The sequence below is a fragment of the Copadichromis virginalis genome, linkage group LG3 (assembly GCF_057382275.1).
Source record: "Copadichromis virginalis isolate Kocher_CV1m ecotype Utaka linkage group LG3, C_Virginalis_male_GT1.1, whole genome shotgun sequence".
Classification (NCBI taxonomy): Eukaryota; Metazoa; Chordata; class Actinopteri; order Cichliformes; family Cichlidae; genus Copadichromis; species Copadichromis virginalis.
In genome coordinates this window covers 27,305,080-27,325,130 of record NC_140620.1, presented here as the reverse complement: position 1 = coordinate 27,325,130, position 20,051 = coordinate 27,305,080, and the positions used below count along the sequence as shown (strand labels likewise).

Genomic DNA, 20,051 nt, shown 5'->3' with positions numbered 1-20,051 from the left:
TTTGACTTAATATCTTTAGAGAATGTTTAACAACAAAATTACAACTGATCCATTTATTAAAGGAGGTGTTAGAAAACAATAAGGCCGGTAATGAGGTTCCAGATACTGTTGCTGTATCTGAAGCCAGAGCGGGAGATTCTCATAACGGTGGTCATAGGCAAACCCCACTGCCAGTATAATAGAGCTCTTAAATTTGCAGCCCAGTAATAGTGTCTAAACACAGGGAGACCCAACCCCACCCACTGGAAGTACTTTGTTGAAGATGAGCTTTAGATATCTTTGGAGGTTTTCCTGTCCAGATAAATGGGAGAATTTAAGTGGCAAGTAAATAGGAAGGTTTTGAAAAAGATATAGAAATTGTGGCAAAGACATCATTCTAATTATTTATTCAACCAATCAAAGACAAAGGGAGCAATTTCCATTTTCTAATATCCTCTTTGAGCTTGTCCAGCATTTCCAAGAAGTTCAGTTTATAAAGGAGTTTGGGATTTTTAAGAATTTTGAGGCCAAGATAGGTAAAGGATATAGTCACTAATTTAAATGTGAGTGAGCTGAGAAACTTTGGGCAGAAATTATCTGTTATCGGCATGAATTCAGATTTCTCCCAATTAATCATAAATCCTGATAATTTCACGAAGTGTTTAATACAATTTAAAAGGTTAGGAAATGAAATTTCTGGTTCAGAAAGACAGATCAATAAATCATCTGTATACATATTAACAAGACTTTCAGCATTCCCAAATTTGACTCCCTGTATTCCTGGGTTGATTTCTTATGTTGATAGCAAGGGGCTCCAGAGCTATGTCAAAAAGAAGAGGTGAGAGGGGTTCCTCCTGTCTCACTCCGCGTTGTAATTGAAGGGGGGAAGATTTATCTGCATTTGTGAGGATGCAGGACACCGGACACAAATAAATCATTTTAATCCAATCCATGAAATATTCCCCGTTTAAGGGTTTCAAATATATAAAACCATTCAATCTGGTCAAACACTTTTTGGGTGTCAAGAGAGAGCATAGCTATTTTTGCCTCTTTTCCATAGCTTGAATACATTGTGTTTAGTAATAAACGAATGTTCTTAAATGACCATCTACCAGGAACAAATCCTGTTTGGTTGGGGTGTATAATTGGTGAAATGTTTTTTTTTTTAATCTTGTAGCTAAAACTTTGGTTATGATTTTATGATCACCATTTAAAAGAGCAATGGGTCTGTAATTTGCTGGGTCACCTTCTTCCTTTCCAGTTTTGTGAAGCAAGCAGATATTTGCATCATAAACTGAAGTCGGTAACCTTTTATTTTTAGTTGTGCAGCACTTTGTTCAGTGATTGTGGTTTAGACTTCATTATGCACCCATGGTTCCTGGTATTAGAAAAGAAATCTGTCCGACACATGAAAGAACACGTCTTTCATGTGTCGGACATGTTCTCAAGTACAAACTTTGCACTTACCATTTTATTTCTCATCTTTAAAGTGGAGAGAATACATCTTGGATCGATCACTCTTAATGGAGACACAGCTGGGATGTGCAACACTTTTCTGTGAACTAAAGCCCCTTTTCCATTAGTACCTACTTATAATATACAGAGATCGGCCAGGCAAACAAGTACAAACTTTACACTCACAATTTGGATTTCTGATCTCTAAAGATGGGCGGTTCCATCCTGGATCGATCACGTTTCATGGAGTCAGAGCTGGGACCCATGGACTCTTCTATAAGCTAAGAGGAAAGGTTGAGTTATTTAACATCACCTTTAGAGAGAAGCTGCTTACAAACTTAATTTACACATTTAATACAAACACTACAGGGGAAAAACAGAGAATCATTCAAGTATACTGCAAACATAAGCTGTGCCCCAGATTTCACACTTGAAATATGCTGTAAGCAAAACACACAGCGTACACATCACACGTACAATACTCATTATTTACTAAACGCTAATAAGTAAAACTTTAAAACTGACAGATAAAACATGCAGAGAGTATCCTCCATGGAGAAAAAAGGTTCAAAACCAATGTCAAGAATATGAGCTGGCGAAGTCCTGTCATGAAAGAGCTTCTAAGTGAGACACTGAACCGGAAACTGAAAGGAGAGATCATCTTACTCCCATATAACCTTTGCATCCACTCACTAGGACACTTAGGATAGTAGTATACTTTAAAAAAAAACCCTCTAGGTTATGTTTTTAGGGCTCAGAAGTGCTGATACAGACTGCATTTAACACATGTTAAGACACCCACTTTCATATTAGCTTCTTTTTTGCTTAACCATTTTTGTCCCTTAACTAAACATGAACATCACCTTTGTGTCTCCACGGAGTTGACTCGAATGTCGACAGATAAATCGCTCCTCATGGAGAAAATACTGGCAGCGCTGCACTCAGCTCTGCTGAATAAAGAGATCTTTTTACTCATGTACAACACTGACAACTAGTCAGCTAATCATTCACGATCAAACAAATCTGATTGGTTTCCAAGCTGAGTAAAAGAAGATGACCTCTCCATCCTTCCATCTCACCTGACCACCTGACTCCTCTTGTGCAATAGTTTTAGCATTTTTAATTAACTTGTGCTAAAATGATCTGTTTTACTGAGTGGACGTGCAGGCCTTCAGGTAGGACTAAGTTGAAATTTGGTGTTTTTTTTAAGTTGACAGCATTTTTGAGCCCTCTGAACTTCACAATTACAGAAACATGACATTTTTTAAAAGGCACCGAACTAGGACATCGACGTATGTGTGTATCGACGCAGGGAAATCTACTCCAGATCCCCCACGAGGGGCTGCGTAACACTTTGGTAGAAGCCTGGAGTGATGCTGGCTTCTTCTTTGAGCCTGTTCTTCTTGGGGGTTGCCAGAGTGGATCATCTGCCTCCATCTCACCCTGCCCCTAGCATTCTCCTCTGTCACAGCAACCCTCTTCATGTCCTCCTCAACTAGATCCATGAACTTTCTCTTCTGTATTTTTCTTTTCCTCCTGCCTAGCAGCTCCATATTTTACACCCTTTTCCCAGTATATCTTATTTTCCTCCTCTGCACATTTCCAAACCACCGCAGCCTTACCGGTCTAACTTTGTCTCCAAACCGCTCAACCCCAGCTGTCCCTCTGACATAGTCAGTTCTAATCTTTTTCCATCCTGGACACTCCCAACATAAAAAAACTTACCATCTTCAACTCTGACAACTCCATCTCGGCCTCTCGTCTTTTCCTCCGTGCCACAGTCATAAAACAATACATCAGAGCAGTTCTCACCACCGTCCTGTAAAGCTTGCCTTTCACACCTGCTGCTATCCTGGTGTCACAAATCACCCCTTTATTTGGTCTCCACCCACATCTTCCCTTCAAAGTACTCCTTCCCTTGTTAGCACATTACCATTTCCACCCTTAATGACTTTAAACTGCTGTCCATCCTTTCCAGCTTCATCTCTCTGCCATACCAATTGGTACAAGTCCCTTTCTCCATGCTTAGTGTCAAGGATCACCTTGAACTCACTATAAGGCTTTTCCTTTGCCATTGGTCTAGCACCCCTAGCATTCTTATTTACACGACAACATTACTTTTTCTTTTCCTTTGAATGCTTCCCTGAAGTGATGACACAAAGCCTTGAAAAGTGAGTATAATTAGTAAAGTCATAGACATAATGAGACAAAACCAATGGACTGGCTACAGAACCTGCTGGGGGGCTGCTCGGGGATGTGCAAAGGGTCACTGGAGAATGCGGGTATCGATCCCGCTACCTCTCGCATGCAAAGCGAGCGCTCTCCCATTTGAGCTAATTCCCCTTTGTCGGTTGGGGATTGTAGCTTCATCTTGTCATATGGACCTTTAACTCCGGCGGATCTAAAAAGGACGCCTCGCCTTCATGGGTTTCTGGGCATGCCAACTACAACAAGACCCCGTGGTAGAATCACTGCGCATACGAGACATTAAGGACCAACTCTAGTCTGGGCACTACACATTATGCTGGGAGACTGTCACCGTTTGTGGAAGCACCTTTCAGCTGCTTCTGGAGAAAAAGAGATGTCAGACTGGACTGGGGGCATTGCTGCGTGACTCTTGGCTGCCATCGGCCAGTATTGTGAAGGTAAGAGGGGAGACAATCACCTCAGATGGACAAACACTGATGAGGTTTAAAGCCAGCGTTAGCCTGACAGTACCTGAAAGGTACTCAGAGGAGACGTGCAAATAAACATTTGCCAAAGGAAGCCACATGCGTTCGTTTGGAGCACTGACTATTCTGGAAACAAAGTATCTTTTGGCCATTGTATTAGCAGACCATTCTCTTTAACGTGACCTGTGCAACAAGACACATGGTGAACTATAGGGAGTACTGAGCCAAAGAAGAGCTGAGGCATTGCATCATGCCTACTTTGGTAGCCAATCTCACAACATGCATTAAGATAAGTAGAAAGAGGACTCGACGAGGATGGGATTCGAACCCACGCGTGCAGAGCACAATGGATTAGCAGTCCATCGCCTTAACCTCTCGGCCACCTCATCTCGTGGCTGCAGTTTCTTTGCCAGCAGAATTGGGAATTTATTCTAGGACCATGTAGTCTGGATGGACAAAATGCGAGCTGAGCGCTAGTGTATCGACGCAGGGAAATCTACTCCAGATCCCCCACGAGGGGCTGCGTAACACTTTGGTAGAAGCCTGGAGTGATGCTGGCTTCTTCTTTGAGCCTGTTCTTCTTGGGGGTTGCCAGAGTGGATCATCTGCCTCCATCTCACCCTGCCCCTAGCATTCTCCTCTGTCACAGCAACCCTCTTCATGTCCTCCTCAACTAGATCCATGAACTTTCTCTTCTGTATTTTTCTTTTCCTCCTGCCTAGCAGCTCCATATTTTACACCCTTTTCCCAGTATATCTTATTTTCCTCCTCTGCACATTTCCAAACCACCGCAGCCTTACCGGTCTAACTTTGTCTCCAAACCGCTCAACCCCAGCTGTCCCTCTGACATAGTCAGTTCTAATCTTTTTCCATCCTGGACACTCCCAACATAAAAAAACTTACCATCTTCAACTCTGACAACTCCATCTCGGCCTCTCGTCTTTTCCTCCGTGCCACAGTCATAAAACAATACATCAGAGCAGTTCTCACCACCGTCCTGTAAAGCTTGCCTTTCACACCTGCTGCTATCCTGGTGTCACAAATCACCCCTTTATTTGGTCTCCACCCACATCTTCCCTTCAAAGTACTCCTTCCCTTGTTAGCACATTACCATTTCCACCCTTAATGACTTTAAACTGCTGTCCATCCTTTCCAGCTTCATCTCTCTGCCATACCAATTGGTACAAGTCCCTTTCTCCATGCTTAGTGTCAAGGCTCACCTTGAACTCACTATAAGGCTTTTCCTTTGCCATTGGTCTAGCACCCCTAGCATTCTTATTTACACGACAACATTACTTTTTCTTTTCCTTTGAATGCTTCCCTGAAGTGATGACACAAAGCCTTGAAAAGTGAGTATAATGAGTAAAGTCATAGACATAATGAGACAAAACCAATGGACTGGCTACAGAACCTGCTGGGGGGCTGCTCGGGGATGTGCAAAGGGTCACTGGAGAATGCGGGTATCGATCCCGCTACCTCTCGCATGCTAAGCGAGCGCTCTCCCATTTGAGCTAATTCCCCTTTGTCGGTTGGGGATTGTAGCTTCATCTTGTCATATGGACCTTTAACTCCGGCAGATCTAAAAAGGACGCCTCGCCTTCATGGGTTTCTGGGCATGCCAACTACAACAAGACCCCGTGGTAGAATCACTGCGCATACGAGACATTAAGGACCAACTCTAGTCTGGGCACTACACATTATGCTGGGAGACTGTCACCGTTTGTGGAAGCACCTTTCAGCTGCTTCTGGAGAAAAAGAGATGTCAGACTGGACTGGGGGCATTGCTGCGTGACTCTTGGCTGCCATGGGCCAGTATCATGAAGGTAAGAGGGGAGACAATCACCTCAGATGGACAAACACTGATGAGGTTTAAAGCCAGCGTTAACCTGACAGTACCTGAAAGGTACTCAGAGGAGACGTGCAAATAAACATTTGACAAAGGAAGCCACATGCGTTCGTTTGGAGCACTGACTATTCTGGAAACAAGGTATCTTTTGGCCATTGTATTAGCAGACCATTCTCTTTAACGTGACCTGTGCAACAAGACCACATGGTGAACTATAGGGAGTACTGAGCCAAAGAAGAGCTGAGGCATTGCATCATGCCTTCTTTGGCAGCCAATCTCACAACATGCATTAAGATAAGTAGAAAGAGGACTTGACGAGGATGGGATTCGAACCCACGCGTGCAGAGCACAATGGATTAGCAGTCCATCGCCTTAACCTCTCGGCCACCTCATCTCGTGGCTGCAGTTTCTTTGCCAGCAGAATTGGGAATTTATTCTGTGACCATGTAGTCTGGATGGACAAAATGCGAGCTGAGCGCTAGTGTATCGACGCAGGGAAATCTACTCCAGATCCCCGACGAGGGGCTGCGTAACACTTTGGTAGAAGCCTGGAGTGATGCTGCCTTCTTCTTTGAGCCTGTTCTTCTTGGGGGTTGCCAGAGTGGATCATCTGCCTCCATCTCACCCTGCCCCTAGCATTCTCCTCTGTCACAGCAACCCTCTTCATGTCCTCCTCAACTAGATCCATGAACTTTCTCTTCTGTATTTTTCTTTTCCTCCTGCCTAGCAGCTCCATATTTTACACCCTTTTCCCAGTATATCTTATTTTCCTCCTCTGCACATTTCCAAACCACCGCAGCCTTACCGGTCTAACTTTGTCTCCAAACCGCTCAACCCCAGCTGTCCCTCTGACATAGTCAGGTCTAATCTTTTTCCATCCTGGACACTCCCAACATAAAAAAACTTACCATCTTCAACTCTGACAACTCCATCTCGGCCTCTCGTCTTTTCCTCCGTGCCACAGTCATAAAACAATACATCAGAGCAGTTCTCACCACCGTCCTGTAAAGCTTGCCTTTCACACCTGCTGCTATCCTGGTGTCACAAATCACCCCTTTATTTGGTCTCCACCCACATCTTCCCTTCAAAGTACTCCTTCCCTTGTTAGCACATTACCATTTCCACCCTTAATGACTTTAAACTGCTGTCCATCCTTTCCAGCTTCATCTCTCTGCCATACCAATTGGTACAAGTCCCTTTCTCCATGCTTAGTGTCAAGGCTCACCTTGAACTCACTATAAGGCTTTTCCTTTGCCATTGGTCTAGCACCCCTAGCATTCTTATTTACACGACAACATTACTTTTTCTTTTCCTTTGAATGCTTCCCTGAAGTGATGACACAAAGCCTTGAAAAGTGAGTATAATGAGTAAAGTCATAGACATAATGAGACAAAACCAATGGATTGGATGCAGAATTTGCTGGTGGGCATCTCGGGGATGTGCAAAGGGTCACTGGAGAATGCGGGTATCGATCCCGCTACCTCTCGCATGCTAAGCGAGCGCTCTCCCATTTGAGCTAATTCCCCTTTGTCAGTTGGGGATTGTAGCTTCATCTTGTCATATGGACCTTTAACTCCGGCGGATCTAAAAAGGACGCCTCGCCTTCATGGGTTTCTGGGCATGCCAACTACAACAAGACCCCGTGGTAGAATCACTGCGCATACGAGACATTAAGGACCAACTCTAGTCTGGGCACTACACATTATGCTGGGAGACTGTCACCGTTTGTGGAAGCACCTTTCAGCTGCTTCTGGAGAAAAAGAGATGTCAGACTGGACTGGGGGCATTGCTGCGTGACTCTTGGCTGCCATCGGCCAGTATCGTGAAGGTAAGAGGGGAGACAATCACCTCAGATGGACAAACACTGATGAGGTTTAAAGCCAGCGTTAACCTGACAGTACCTGAAAGGTACTCAGAGGAGACGTGCAAATAAACATTTGCCAAAGGAAGCCACATGCGTTCGTTTGGAGCACTGACTATTCTGGAAACAAAGTATCTTTTGGCCATTGTATTAGCAGACCATTCTCTTTAACGTGACCTGTGCAACAAGACCACATGGTGAACTATAGGGAGTACTGAGCCAAAGAAGAGCTGAGGCATTACATCATGCCTACTTTGGCAGCCAATCTCACAACATGCATTAAGATAAGTAGAAAGAGGACTCGACGAGGATGGGAGTCGAACCCACGCGTGCAGAGCACAATGGATTAGCAGTCCATCGCCTTAACCTCTCGGCCACCTCATCTCGTGGCTGCAGTTTCTTTGCCAGCAGAATTGGGAATTTATTCTGTGACCATGTAGTCTGGATGGACAAAATGCGAGCTGAGCGCTAGTGTATCGACGCAGGGAAATCTACTCCAGATCCCCCACGAGGGGCTGCGTAACACTTTGGTAGAAGCCTGGAGTGATGCTGGCTTCTTCTTTGAGCCTGTTCTTCTTGGGGGTTGCCAGAGTGGATCATCTGCCTCCATCTCACCCTGCCCCTAGCATTCTCCTCTGTCACAGCAACCCTCTTCATGTCCTCCTCAACTAGATCCATGAACTTTCTCTTCTGTATTTTTCTTTTCCTCCTGCCTAGCAGCTCCATATTTTACACCCTTTTCCCAGTATATCTTATTTTCCTCCTCTGCACATTTCCAAACCACCGCAGCCTTACCGGTCTAACTTTGTCTCCAAACCGCTCAACCCCAGCTGTCCCTCTGACATAGTCAGTTCTAATCTTTTTCCATCCTGGACACTCCCAACATAAAAAAACTTACCATCTTCAACTCTGACAACTCCATCTCGGCCTCTCGTCTTTTCCTCCGTGCCACAGTCATAAAACAATACATCAGAGCAGTTCTCACCACCGTCCTGTAAAGCTTGCCTTTCACACCTGCTGCTATCCTGGTGTCACAAATCACCCCTTTATTTGGTCTCCACCCACATCTTCCCTTCAAAGTACTCCTTCCCTTGTTAGCACATTACCATTTCCACCCTTAATGACTTTAAACTGCTGTCCATCCTTTCCAGCTTCATCTCTCTGCCATGCCAATTGGTACAAGTCCCTTTCTCCATGCTTAGTGTCAAGGCTCACCTTGAACTCACTATAAGGCTTTTCCTTTGCCATTGGTCTAGCACCCCTAGCATTCTTATTTACACGACAACATTACTTTTTCTTTTCCTTTGAATGCTTCCCTGGAGTGATGACACAAAGCCTTGAAAAGTGAGTATAATGAGTAAAGTCATAGACATAATGAGACAAAACCAATGGATTGGATGCAGAATTTGCTGGTGGGCATCTCGGGGATGTGCAAAGGGTCACTGGAGAATGCGGTTATCGATCCCGCTACCTCTCGCATGCTAAGCGAGCGCTCTCCCATTTGAGCTAATTCCCCTTTGTCAGTTGGGGATTGTAGCTTCATCTTGTCATATGGACCTTTAACTCCGGCGGATCTAAAAAGGACGCCTCGCCTTCATGGGTTTCTGGGTATGCCAACTACAACAAGACCCCGTGGTAGAATCACTGCGCATACGAGACATTAAGGACCAACTCTAGTCTGGGCACTACACATTATGCTGGGAGACTGTCACCGTTTGTGGAAGCACCTTTCAGCTGCTTCTGGAGAAAAAGAGATGTCAGACTGGACTGGGGGCATTGCTGCGTGACTCTTGGCTGCCATGGGCCAGTATTGTGAAGGTAAGAGGGGAGACAATCACCTCAGATGGACAAACACTGATGAGGTTTAAAGCCAGCGTTAACCTGACAGTACCTGAAAGGTACTCAGAGGAGACGTGCAAATAAACATTTGCCAAAGGAAGCCACATGCGTTCGTTTGGAGCACTGACTATTCTGGAAACAAAGTATCTTTTGGCCATTGTATTAGCAGACCATTCTCTTTAACGTGACCTGTGCAACAAGACCACATGGTGAACTATAGGGAGTACTGAGCCAAAGAAGAGCTGAGGCATTACATCATGCCTACTTTGGCAGCCAATCTCACAACATGCATTAAGATAAGTAGAAAGAGGACTCGACGAGGATGGGAGTCGAACCCACGCGTGAAGAGCACAATGGATTAGCAGTCCATCGCCTTAACGTCTCGGCCACCTCATCTTGTTGCTGCAGTTTCTTTGCCAGCAGAATTGGGAATTTATTCTGTGACCATGTAGTCTGGATGGACAAAATGCGAGCTGAGCGCTAGTGTATCGACGCAGGGAAATCTACTCCAGATCCCCCACGAGGGGCTGCGTAACACTTTGGTAGAAGCCTGGAGTGATGCTGGCTTCTTCTTTGAGCCTGTTCTTCTTGGGGGTTGCCAGAGTGGATCATCTGCCTCCATCTCACCCTGCCCCTAGCATTCTCCTCTGTCACAGCAACCCTCTTCATGTCCTCCTCAACTAGATCCATGAACTTTCTCTTCTGTATTTTTCTTTTCCTCCTGCCTAGCAGCTCCATATTTTACACCCTTTTCCCAGTATATCTTATTTTCCTCCTCTGCACATTTCCAAACCACCGCAGCCTTACCGGTCTAACTTTGTCTCCAAACCGCTCAACCCCAGCTGTCCCTCTGACATAGTCAGTTCTAATCTTTTTCCATCCTGGACACTCCCAACATAAAAAAACTTACCATCTTCAACTCTGACAACTCCATCTCGGCCTCTCGTCTTTTCCTCCGTGCCACAGTCATAAAACAATACATCAGAGCAGTTCTCACCACCGTCCTGTAAAGCTTGCCTTTCACACCTGCTGCTATCCTGGTGTCACAAATCACCCCTTTATTTGGTCTCCACCCACATCTTCCCTTCAAAGTACTCCTTCCCTTGTTAGCACATTACCATTTCCACCCTTAATGACTTTAAACTGCTGTCCATCCTTTCCAGCTTCATCTCTCTGCCATACCAATTGGTACAAGTCCCTTTCTCCATGCTTAGTGTCAAGGCTCACCTTGAACTCACTATAAGGCTTTTCCTTTGCCATTGGTCTAGCACCCCTAGCATTCTTATTTACACGACAACATTACTTTATCTTTTCCTTCCTTTTCCTTTGAATGCTTCCCTGAAGTGATGACACAAAGTCTTGAAAAGTGAGTATAATGAGTAAAGTCATAGACATAATGAGACAAAACCAATGGATTGGATGCAGAATTTGCTGGTGGGCATCTCGGGGATGTGCAAAGGGTCACTGGAGAATGCGGGTATCGATCCCGCTACCTCTCGCATGCTAAGCGAGCGCTCTCCCATTTGAGCTAATTCCCCTTTGTCGGTTGGGGATTGTAGCTTCATCTTGTCATATGGACCTTTAACTCCGGCGGATCTAAAAAGGACGCCTCGCCTTCATGGGTTTCTGGGCATGCCAGCTACAACAAGACCCCGTGGTAGAATCACTGCGCATACGAGACATTAAGGACCAACTCTAGTCTGGGCACTACACATTATGCTGGGAGACTGTCACCGTTTGTGGAAGCACCTTTCAGCTGCTTCTGGAGAAAAAGAGATGTCAGACTGGACTGGGGGCATTGCTGCGTGACTCTTGGCTGCCATCGGCCAGTATTGTGAAGGTAAGAGGGGAGACAATCACCTCAGATGGACAAACACTGATGAGGTTTAAAGCCAGCGTTAACCTGACAGTACCTGAAAGGTACTCAGAGGAGACGTGCAAATAAACACTTGCCAAAGGAAGCCACATGCGTTCGTTTGGAGCACTGACTATTCTGGAAACAAAGTATCTTTTGGCCATTGCATTAGCAAACCATTCTCTTTAACGTGACCTGTGCAACAAGACCACATGGTGAACTATAGGGAGTACTGAGCCAAAGAAGAGCTGAGGCATTGCATCATGCCTACTTTGGAAGCCAATCTCACAACATGTATTAAGATAAGTAGAAAGAGGACTCGACGAGGATGGGATTCGAACCCACGCGTGCAGAGCACAATGGATTAGCAGTCCATCGCCTTAACCTCTCGGCCACCTCATCTCGTTGCTGCAGTTTCTTTGCCAGCAGAATTGGGAATTTATTCTGTGACCATGTAGTCTGGATGGACAAAATGCGAGCTGAGCGCTAGGGTATCGACGCAGGGAAATCTACTCCAGATCCCCCACGAGGGGCTGCGTAACACTTTGGTAGAAGCCTGGAGTGATGCTGGCTTCTTCTTTGAGCCTGTTCTTCTTGGGGGTTGCCAGAGTGGATCATCTGCCTCCATCTCACCCTGCCTCTTGCATTCTCCTCTGTCACAGCAACCCTCTTCATGTCCTCCTCAACTAGATCCATGAACTTTCTCTTCTGTATTTTTCTTTTCCTCCTGCCTAGCAGCTCCATATTTTACACCCTTTTCCCAGTATATCTTATTTTCCTCCTCTGCACATTTCCAAACCACTGCAGCCTTACCGGTCTAACTTTGTCTCCAAACCGCTCAACCCCAGCTGTCCCTCTGACATAGTCAGTTCTAATCTTTTTCCATCCTGGACACTCCCAACATAAAAAAACTTACCATCTTCAACTCTGACAACTCCATCTCGGCCTCTCGTCTTTTCCTCCGTGCCACAGTCATAAAACAATACATCAGAGCAGTTCTCACCACCGTCCTGTAAAGCTTGCCTTTCACACCTGCTGCTATCCTGGTGTCACAAATCACCCCTTTATTTGGTCTCCACCCACATCTTCCCTTCAAAGTACTCCTTCCCTTGTTAGCACATTACCATTTCCACCCTTAATGACTTTAAACTGCTGTCCATCTTTTCCAGCTTCATCTCTCTGCCATACCAATTGGTACAAGTCCCTTTCTCCATGCTTAGTGTCAAGGCTCACCTTGAACTCACTATAAGGCTTTTCCTTTGCCATTGGTCTAGCACCCCTAGCATTCTTATTTACACGACAACATTACTTTTTCTTTTCCTTTGAATGCTTCCCTGAAGTGATGACACAAAGTCTTGAAAAGTGAGTATAATGAGTAAAGTCATAGACATAATGAGACAAAACCAATGGATTGGATGCAGAATTTGCTGGTGGGCATCTCGGGGATGTGCAAAGGGTCACTGGAGAATGCGGGTATCGATCCCGCTACCTCTCGCATGCGAAGCGAGCGCTCTCCCATTTGAGCTAATTCCCCTTTGTCGGTTGGGGATTGTAGCTTCATCTTGTCATATGGACCTTTAACTCCGGGGGATCTAAAAAGGACGCCTCGCCTTCATGGGTTTCTGGGCATGCCAACTACAACAAGACCCCGTGGTAGAATCACTGCACATACGAGACATTAAGGACCAACTCTAGTCTGGGCACTACACATTATGCTGGGAGACTGTCACCGTTTGTGGAAGCACCTTTCAGCTGCTTCTGGAGAAAAAGAGATGTCAGACTGGACTGGGGGCATTGCTGCGTGACTCTTGGCTGCCATCGGCCAGTATCGTGAAGGTAAGAGGGGAGACAATCACCTCAGATGGACAAACACTGATGAGGTTTAAAGCCAGCGTTAACCTGACAGTACCTGAAAGGTACTCAGAGGAGACGTGCAAATAAACATTTGCCAAAGGAAGCCACATGCGTTCGTTTGGAGCACTGACTATTGTGGAAACAAAGTATCTTTTGGCCATTGCATTAGCAGACCATTCTCTTTAACGTGACCTGTGCAACAAGACCACATGGTGAACTATAGGGAGTACTGAGCCAAAGAAGAGCTGAGGCATTGCATCATGCCTACTTTGGCAGCCAATCTCACAACATGCATTAAGATAAGTAGAAAGAGGACTCGACGAGGATGGGATTCGAACCCACGCGTGCAGAGCACAATGGATTAGCAGTCCATCGCCTTAACCTCTCGGCCACCTCATCTCTTTGCTGCAGTTTCTTTGCCAGCAGAATTGGGAATTTATTCTGTGACCATGTAGTCTGGATGGACAAAATGCGAGCTGAGCGCTAGTGTATCGACGCAGGGAAATCTACTCCAGATCCCCCACGAGGGGCTGCGTAACACTTTGGTAGAAGCCTGGAGTGATGCTGGCTTCTTCTTTGAGCCTGTTCTTCTTGGGGGTTGCCAGAGTGGATCATCTGCCTCCATCTCACCCTGCCCCTAGCATTCTCCTCTGTCACAGCAACCCTCTTCATGTCCTCCTCAACTAGATCCATGAACTTTCTCTTCTGTATTTTTCTTTTCCTCCTGCCTAGCAGCTCCATATTTTACACCCTTTTCCCAGTATATCTTATTTTCCTCCTCTGCACATTTCCAAACCACCGCAGCCTTACCGGTCTAACTTTGTCTCCAAACCGCTCAACCCCAGCTGTCCCTCTGACATAGTCAGTTCTAATCTTTTTCCATCCTGGACACTCCCAACATAAAAAAAACTTACCATCTTCAACTCTGACAACTCCATCTCGGCCTCTCGTCTTTTCCTCCGTGCCACAGTCATAAAACAATACATCAGAGCAGTTCTCACCACCGTCCTGTAAAGCTTGCCTTTCACACCTGCTGCTATCCTGGTGTCACAAATCACCCCTTTATTTGGTCTCCACCCACATCTTCCCTTCAAAGTACTCCTTCCCTTGTTAGCACATTACCATTTCCACCCTTAATGATTTTAAACTGCTGTCCATCCTTTCCAGCTTCATCTCTCTGCCATACCAATTGGTACAAGTCCCTTTCTCCATGCTTAGTGTCAAGGCTCACCTTGAACTCACTATAAGGCTTTTCCTTTGCCATTGGTCTAGCACCCCTAGCATTCTTATTTACACGACAACATTACTTTTTCTTTTCCTTTGAATGCTTCCCTGAAGTGATGACACAAAGCCTTGAAAAGTGAGTATAATGAGTAAAGTCATAGACATAATGAGACAAAACCAATGGATTGGATGCAGAATTTGCTGGTGGGCATCTCGGGGATGTGCAAAGGGTCACTGGAGAATGCGGGTATCGATCCCGCTACCTCTCGCATGCAAAGCGAGCGCTCTCCCATTTGAGCTAATTCCCCTTTGTCAGTTGGGGATTGTAGCTTCATCTTGTCATATGGACCTTTAACTCCGGGGGATCTAAAAAGGACGCCTCGCCTTCATGGGTTTCTGGGCATGCCAACTACAACAAGACCCCGTGGTAGAATCACTGCGCATACGTGACATTAAGGACCAACTCTAGTCTGGGCACTACACATTATGCTGGGAGACTGTCACCGTTTGTGGAAGCACCTTTCAGCTGCTTCTGGAGAAAAAGAGATGTCAGACTGGACTGGGGGCATTGCTGCGTGACTCTTGGCTGCCATCGGCCAGTATTGTGAAGGTAAGAGGGGAGACAATCACCTCAGATGGACAAACACTGATGAGGTTTAAAGCCAGCGTTAGCCTGACAGTACCTGAAAGGTACTCAGAGGAGACGTGCAAATAAACATTTGCCAAAGGAAGCCACATGCGTTCGTTTGGAGCACTGACTATTCTGGAAACAAAGTATCTTTTGGCCATTGTATTAGCAGACCATTCTCTTTAACGTGACCTGTGCAACAAGACCACATGGTGAACTATAGGGAGTACTGAGCCAAAGAAGAGCTGAGGCATTGCATCATGCCTACTTTGGCAGCCAATCTCACAACATGCATTAAGATAAGTAGAAAGAGGACTCGACGAGGATGGGATTCGAACCCACGCGTGCAGAGCACAATGGATTAGCAGTCCATCGCCTTAACCTCTCGGCCACCTCATCTCGTTGCTGCAGTTTCTTTGCCAGCAGAATTGGGAATTTATTCTGTGACCATGTAGTCTGGATGGACAAAATGCGAGCTGAGCGCTAGTGTATCGACGCAGGGAAATCTACTCCAGATCCCCCACGAGGGGCTGCGTAACACTTTGGTAGAAGCCTGGAGTGATGCTGGCTTCTTCTTTGAGCCTGTTCTTCTTGGGGGTTGCCAGAGTGGATCATCTGCCTCCATCTCACCCTGCCCCTAGCATTCTCCTCTGTCACAGCAACCCTCTTCATGTCCTCCTCAACTAGATCCATGAACTTTCTCTTCTGTATTTTTCTTTTCCTCCTGCCTAGCAGCTCCATATTTTACACCCTTTTCCCAGTATATCTTATTTTCCTCCTCTGCACATTTCCAAACCACCGCAGCCTTACCGGTCTAACTTTGTCTCCAAACCGCTCAACCCCAGCTGTCCCTCTGACATAGTCAGTTCTAATCTTTTTCCATCCTGGACACTCCCAACATAAAAAAACTTACCATCTTCAACTCTGACAACTCCATCTCGGCCTCTCGTCTTTTCCTCCGTGCCACAGTCATAAAACAATACATCAGAGCAGTTCTCACCACCGTCCTGTAAAGCTTGCCTTTCACACCTGCTGCTATCCTGGTGTCACAAATCACCCCTTTATTTGGTCTCCACCCACATCTTCCCTTCAAAGTACTCCTTCCCTTGTTAGCACATTACCATTTCCACCCTTAATGACTTTAAACTGCTGTCCATCCTTTCCAGCTTCATCTCTCTGCCATACCAATTGGTACAAGTCCCTTTCTCCATGCTTAGTGTCAAGGCTCACCTTGAACTCACTATAAGGCTTTTCCTTTGCCATTGGTCTAGCACCCCTAGCATTCTTATTTACACGACAACATTACTTTTTCTTTTCCTTCCTTTTCCTTTGAATGCTTCCCTGAAGTGATGACACAAAGCCTTGAAAAGTGAGTATAATGAGTAAAGTCATAGACATAATGAGACAAAACCAATGGATTGGATGCAGAATTTGCTGGTGGGCATCTCGGGGATGTGCAAAGGGTCACTGGAGAATGCGGGTATCGATCCCGCTACCTCTCGCATGCGAAGCGAGCGCTCTCCCATTTGAGCTAATTCCCCTTTGTCGGTTGGGGATTGTAGCTTCATCTTGTCATATGGACCTTTAACTCCGGGGGATCTAAAAAGGACGCCTCGCCTTCATGGGTTTCTGGGCATGCCAACTACAACAAGACCCCGTGGTAGAATCACTGCGCATACGAGACATTAAGGACCAACTCTAGTCTGGGCACTACACATTATGCTGGGAGACTGTCACCGTTTGTGGAAGCACCTTTCAGCTGCTTCTGGAGAAAAAGAGATGTCAGACTGGACTGGGGGCATTGCTGCGTGACTCTTGGCTGCCATCGGCCAGTATTGTGAAGGTAAGAGGGGAGACAATCACCTCAGATGGACAAACACTGATGAGGTTTAAAGCCAGCGTTAACCTGACAGTACCTGAAAGGTACTCAGAGGAGACGTGCAAATAAACATTTGCAAAAGGAAGCCACATGCGTTCGTTTGGAGCACTGACTATTCTGGAAACAAAGTATCTTTTGGCCATTGTATTAGCAGACCATTCTCTTTAACGTGACCTGTGCAACAAGACCACATGGTGAACTATAGGGAGTACTGAGCCAAAGAAGAGCTGAGGCATTGCATCATGCCTACTTTGGCAGCCAATCTCACAACATGCATTAAGATAAGTAGAAAGAGGACTCGACGAGGATGGGATTCGAACCCACGCGTGCAGAGCACAATGGATTAGCAGTCCATCGCCTTAACCTCTCGGCCACCTCATCTCGTGGCTGCAGTTTCTTTGCCAGCAGAATTTGGAATTTATTCTGTGACCATGTAGTCTGGATGGACAAAAGGCGAGCTGAGCGCTAGTGTATCGACGCAGGGAAATCTACTCCAGATCCCCCACGAGGGGCTGCGTAACACTTTGGTAGAAGCCTGGAGTGATGCTGGCTTCTTCTTTGAGCCTGTTCTTCTTGGGGGTTGCCAGAGTGGATCATCTGCCTCCATCTCACCCTGCCCCTAGCATTCTCCTCTGTCACAGCAACCCTCTTCATGTCCTCCTCAACTAGATCCATGAACTTTCTCTTCTGTATTTTTCTTTTCCTCCTGCCTAGCAGCTCCATATTTTACACCCTTTTCCCAGTATATCTTATTTTCCTCCTCTGCACATTTCCAAACCACCGCAGCCTTACCGGTCTAACTTTGTCTCCAAACCGCTCAACCCCAGCTGTCCCTCTGACATAGTCAGTTCTAATCTTTTTCCATCCTGGACACTCCCAACATAAAAAAACTTACCATCTTCAACTCTGACAACTCCATCTCGGCCTCTCGTCTTTTCCTCCGTGCCACAGTCATAAAACAATACATCAGAGCAGTTCTCACCACCGTCCTGTAAAGCTTGCCTTTCACACCTGCTGCTATCCTGGTGTCACAAATCACCCCTTTATTTGGTCTCCACCCACATCTTCCCTTCAAAGTACTCCTTCCCTTGTTAGCACATTACCATTTCCACCCTTAATGACTTTAAACTGCTGTCCATCCTTTCCAGCTTCATCTCTCTGCCATACCAATTGGTACAAGTCCCTTTCTCCATGCTTAGTGTCAAGGCTCACCTTGAACTCACTATAAGGCTTTTCCTTTGCCATTGGTCTAGCACCCCTAGCATTCTTATTTACACGACAACATTACTTTTTCTTTTCCTTTGAATGCTTCCCTGAAGTGATGACACAAAGCCTTGAAAAGTGAGTATAATGAGTAAAGTCATAGACATAATGAGACAAAACCAATGGATTGGATGCAGAATTTGCTGGTGGGCATCTCGGGGATGTGCAAAGGGTCACTGGAGAATGCGGGTATCGATCCCGCTACCTCTCGCATGCGAAGCGAGCGCTCTCCCATTTGAGCTAATTCCCCTTTGTCGGTTGGGGATTGTAGCTTCATCTTGTCATATGGACCTTTAACTCCGGGGGATCTAAAAAGGACGCCTCGCCTTCATGGGTTTCTGGGCATGCCAACTACAACAAGACCCCGTGGTAGAATCACTGCACATACGAGACATTAAGGACCAACTCTAGTCTGGGCACTACACATTATGCTGGGAGACTGTCACCGTTTGTGGAAGCACCTTTCAGCTGCTTCTGGAGAAAAAGAGATGTCAGACTGGACTGGGGGCATTGCTGCGTGACTCTTGGCTGCCATCGGCCAGTATTGTGAAGGTAAGAGGGGAGACAATCACCTCAGATGGACAAACACTGATGAGGTTTAAAGCCAGCGTTAGCCTGACAGTACCTGAAAGGTACTCAGAGGAGACGTGCAAATAAACATTTGCCAAAGGAAGCCACATGCGTTCGTTTGGAGCACTGACTATTCTGGAAACAAAGTATCTTTTGGCCATTGTATTAGCAGACCATTCTCTTTAACGTGACCTGTGCAACAAGACCACATGGTGAACTATAGGGAGTACTGAGCCAAAGAAGAGCTGAGGCATTGCATCATGCCTACTTTGGAAGCCAATCTCACAACATGCATTAAGATAAGTAGAAAGAGGACTCGACGAGGATGGGATTCGAACCCACGCGTGCAGAGCACAATGGATTAGCAGTCCATCGCCTTAACCTCTCGGCCACCTCATCTCGTTGCTGCAGTTTCTTTGCCAGCAGAATTGGGAATTTATTCTGTGACCATGTAGTCTGGATGGACAAAATGCGAGCTGAGCGCTAGTGTATCGACGCAGGGAAATCTACTCCAGATCCCCCACGAGGGGCTGCGTAACACTTTGGTAGAAGCCTGGAGTGATGCTGGCTTCTTCTTTGAGCCTGTTCTTCTTGGGGGTTGCCAGAGTGGATCATCTGCCTCCATCTCACCCTGCCCCTAGCATTCTCCTCTGTCACAGCAACCCTCTTCATGTCCTCCTCAACTAGATCCATGAACTTTCTCTTCTGTATTTTTCTTTTCCTCCTGCCTAGCAGCTCCATATTTTACACCCTTTTCCCAGTATATCTTATTTTCCTCCTCTGCACATTTCCAAACCACCGCAGCCTTACCGGTCTAACTTTGTCTCCAAACCGCTCAACCCCAGCTGTCCCTCTGACATAGTCAGTTCTAATCTTTTTCCATCCTGGACACTCCCAACATAAAAAAACTTACCATCTTCAACTCTGACAACTCCATCTCGGCCTCTCGTCTTTTCCTCCGTGCCACAGTCATAAAACAATACATCAGAGCAGTTCTCACCACCGTCCTGTAAAGCTTGCCTTTCACACCTGCTGCTATCCTGGTGTCACAAATCACCCCTTTATTTGGTCTCCACCCACATCTTCCCTTCAAAGTACTCCTTCCCTTGTTAGCACATTACCATTT

The 20,051-nt window shown here is 46.0% G+C and overlaps 17 non-coding genes across 17 annotated transcripts; all 17 read right to left on the bottom strand.

Moving 5' to 3' along the window:
* Positions 1–3,704: 3,704 nt before the first annotated feature.
* On the bottom strand, positions 3,705–3,777 carry trnaa-ugc (transfer RNA alanine (anticodon UGC)). Its single transcript has one exon. It is a non-coding gene; the product is annotated as a tRNA-Ala (tRNA).
* Positions 3,778–4,413: 636 nt separating this feature from the next.
* Positions 4,414–4,495, bottom strand: trnas-gcu (transfer RNA serine (anticodon GCU)). The gene has a single exon. It is a non-coding gene; the product is annotated as a tRNA-Ser (tRNA).
* Positions 4,496–5,554: 1,059 nt separating this feature from the next.
* On the bottom strand, positions 5,555–5,627 carry trnaa-agc (transfer RNA alanine (anticodon AGC)). The gene has a single exon. It is a non-coding gene; the product is annotated as a tRNA-Ala (tRNA).
* Positions 5,628–6,264: 637 nt separating this feature from the next.
* Positions 6,265–6,346, bottom strand: trnas-gcu (transfer RNA serine (anticodon GCU)). Its single transcript has one exon. It is a non-coding gene; the product is annotated as a tRNA-Ser (tRNA).
* A 1,059-nt stretch (positions 6,347–7,405) lies between these two features.
* Positions 7,406–7,478, bottom strand: trnaa-agc (transfer RNA alanine (anticodon AGC)). Its single transcript has one exon. It is a non-coding gene; the product is annotated as a tRNA-Ala (tRNA).
* A 637-nt stretch (positions 7,479–8,115) lies between these two features.
* Positions 8,116–8,197, bottom strand: trnas-gcu (transfer RNA serine (anticodon GCU)). The gene has a single exon. It is a non-coding gene; the product is annotated as a tRNA-Ser (tRNA).
* Positions 8,198–9,966: 1,769 nt separating this feature from the next.
* On the bottom strand, positions 9,967–10,048 carry trnas-gcu (transfer RNA serine (anticodon GCU)). Its single transcript has one exon. It is a non-coding gene; the product is annotated as a tRNA-Ser (tRNA).
* Positions 10,049–11,117: 1,069 nt separating this feature from the next.
* trnaa-agc (transfer RNA alanine (anticodon AGC)) lies at positions 11,118–11,190 on the bottom strand. The gene has a single exon. It is a non-coding gene; the product is annotated as a tRNA-Ala (tRNA).
* Positions 11,191–11,827: 637 nt separating this feature from the next.
* On the bottom strand, positions 11,828–11,909 carry trnas-gcu (transfer RNA serine (anticodon GCU)). Its single transcript has one exon. It is a non-coding gene; the product is annotated as a tRNA-Ser (tRNA).
* Positions 11,910–12,968: 1,059 nt separating this feature from the next.
* On the bottom strand, positions 12,969–13,041 carry trnaa-cgc (transfer RNA alanine (anticodon CGC)). Its single transcript has one exon. It is a non-coding gene; the product is annotated as a tRNA-Ala (tRNA).
* A 637-nt stretch (positions 13,042–13,678) lies between these two features.
* trnas-gcu (transfer RNA serine (anticodon GCU)) lies at positions 13,679–13,760 on the bottom strand. The gene has a single exon. It is a non-coding gene; the product is annotated as a tRNA-Ser (tRNA).
* A 1,060-nt stretch (positions 13,761–14,820) lies between these two features.
* Positions 14,821–14,893, bottom strand: trnaa-ugc (transfer RNA alanine (anticodon UGC)). Its single transcript has one exon. It is a non-coding gene; the product is annotated as a tRNA-Ala (tRNA).
* Positions 14,894–15,530: 637 nt separating this feature from the next.
* trnas-gcu (transfer RNA serine (anticodon GCU)) lies at positions 15,531–15,612 on the bottom strand. The gene has a single exon. It is a non-coding gene; the product is annotated as a tRNA-Ser (tRNA).
* A 1,069-nt stretch (positions 15,613–16,681) lies between these two features.
* On the bottom strand, positions 16,682–16,754 carry trnaa-cgc (transfer RNA alanine (anticodon CGC)). The gene has a single exon. It is a non-coding gene; the product is annotated as a tRNA-Ala (tRNA).
* A 637-nt stretch (positions 16,755–17,391) lies between these two features.
* trnas-gcu (transfer RNA serine (anticodon GCU)) lies at positions 17,392–17,473 on the bottom strand. The gene has a single exon. It is a non-coding gene; the product is annotated as a tRNA-Ser (tRNA).
* Positions 17,474–18,532: 1,059 nt separating this feature from the next.
* Positions 18,533–18,605, bottom strand: trnaa-cgc (transfer RNA alanine (anticodon CGC)). Its single transcript has one exon. It is a non-coding gene; the product is annotated as a tRNA-Ala (tRNA).
* A 637-nt stretch (positions 18,606–19,242) lies between these two features.
* Positions 19,243–19,324, bottom strand: trnas-gcu (transfer RNA serine (anticodon GCU)). Its single transcript has one exon. It is a non-coding gene; the product is annotated as a tRNA-Ser (tRNA).
* Between the last annotated feature and the right edge of the window lie 727 nt (positions 19,325–20,051).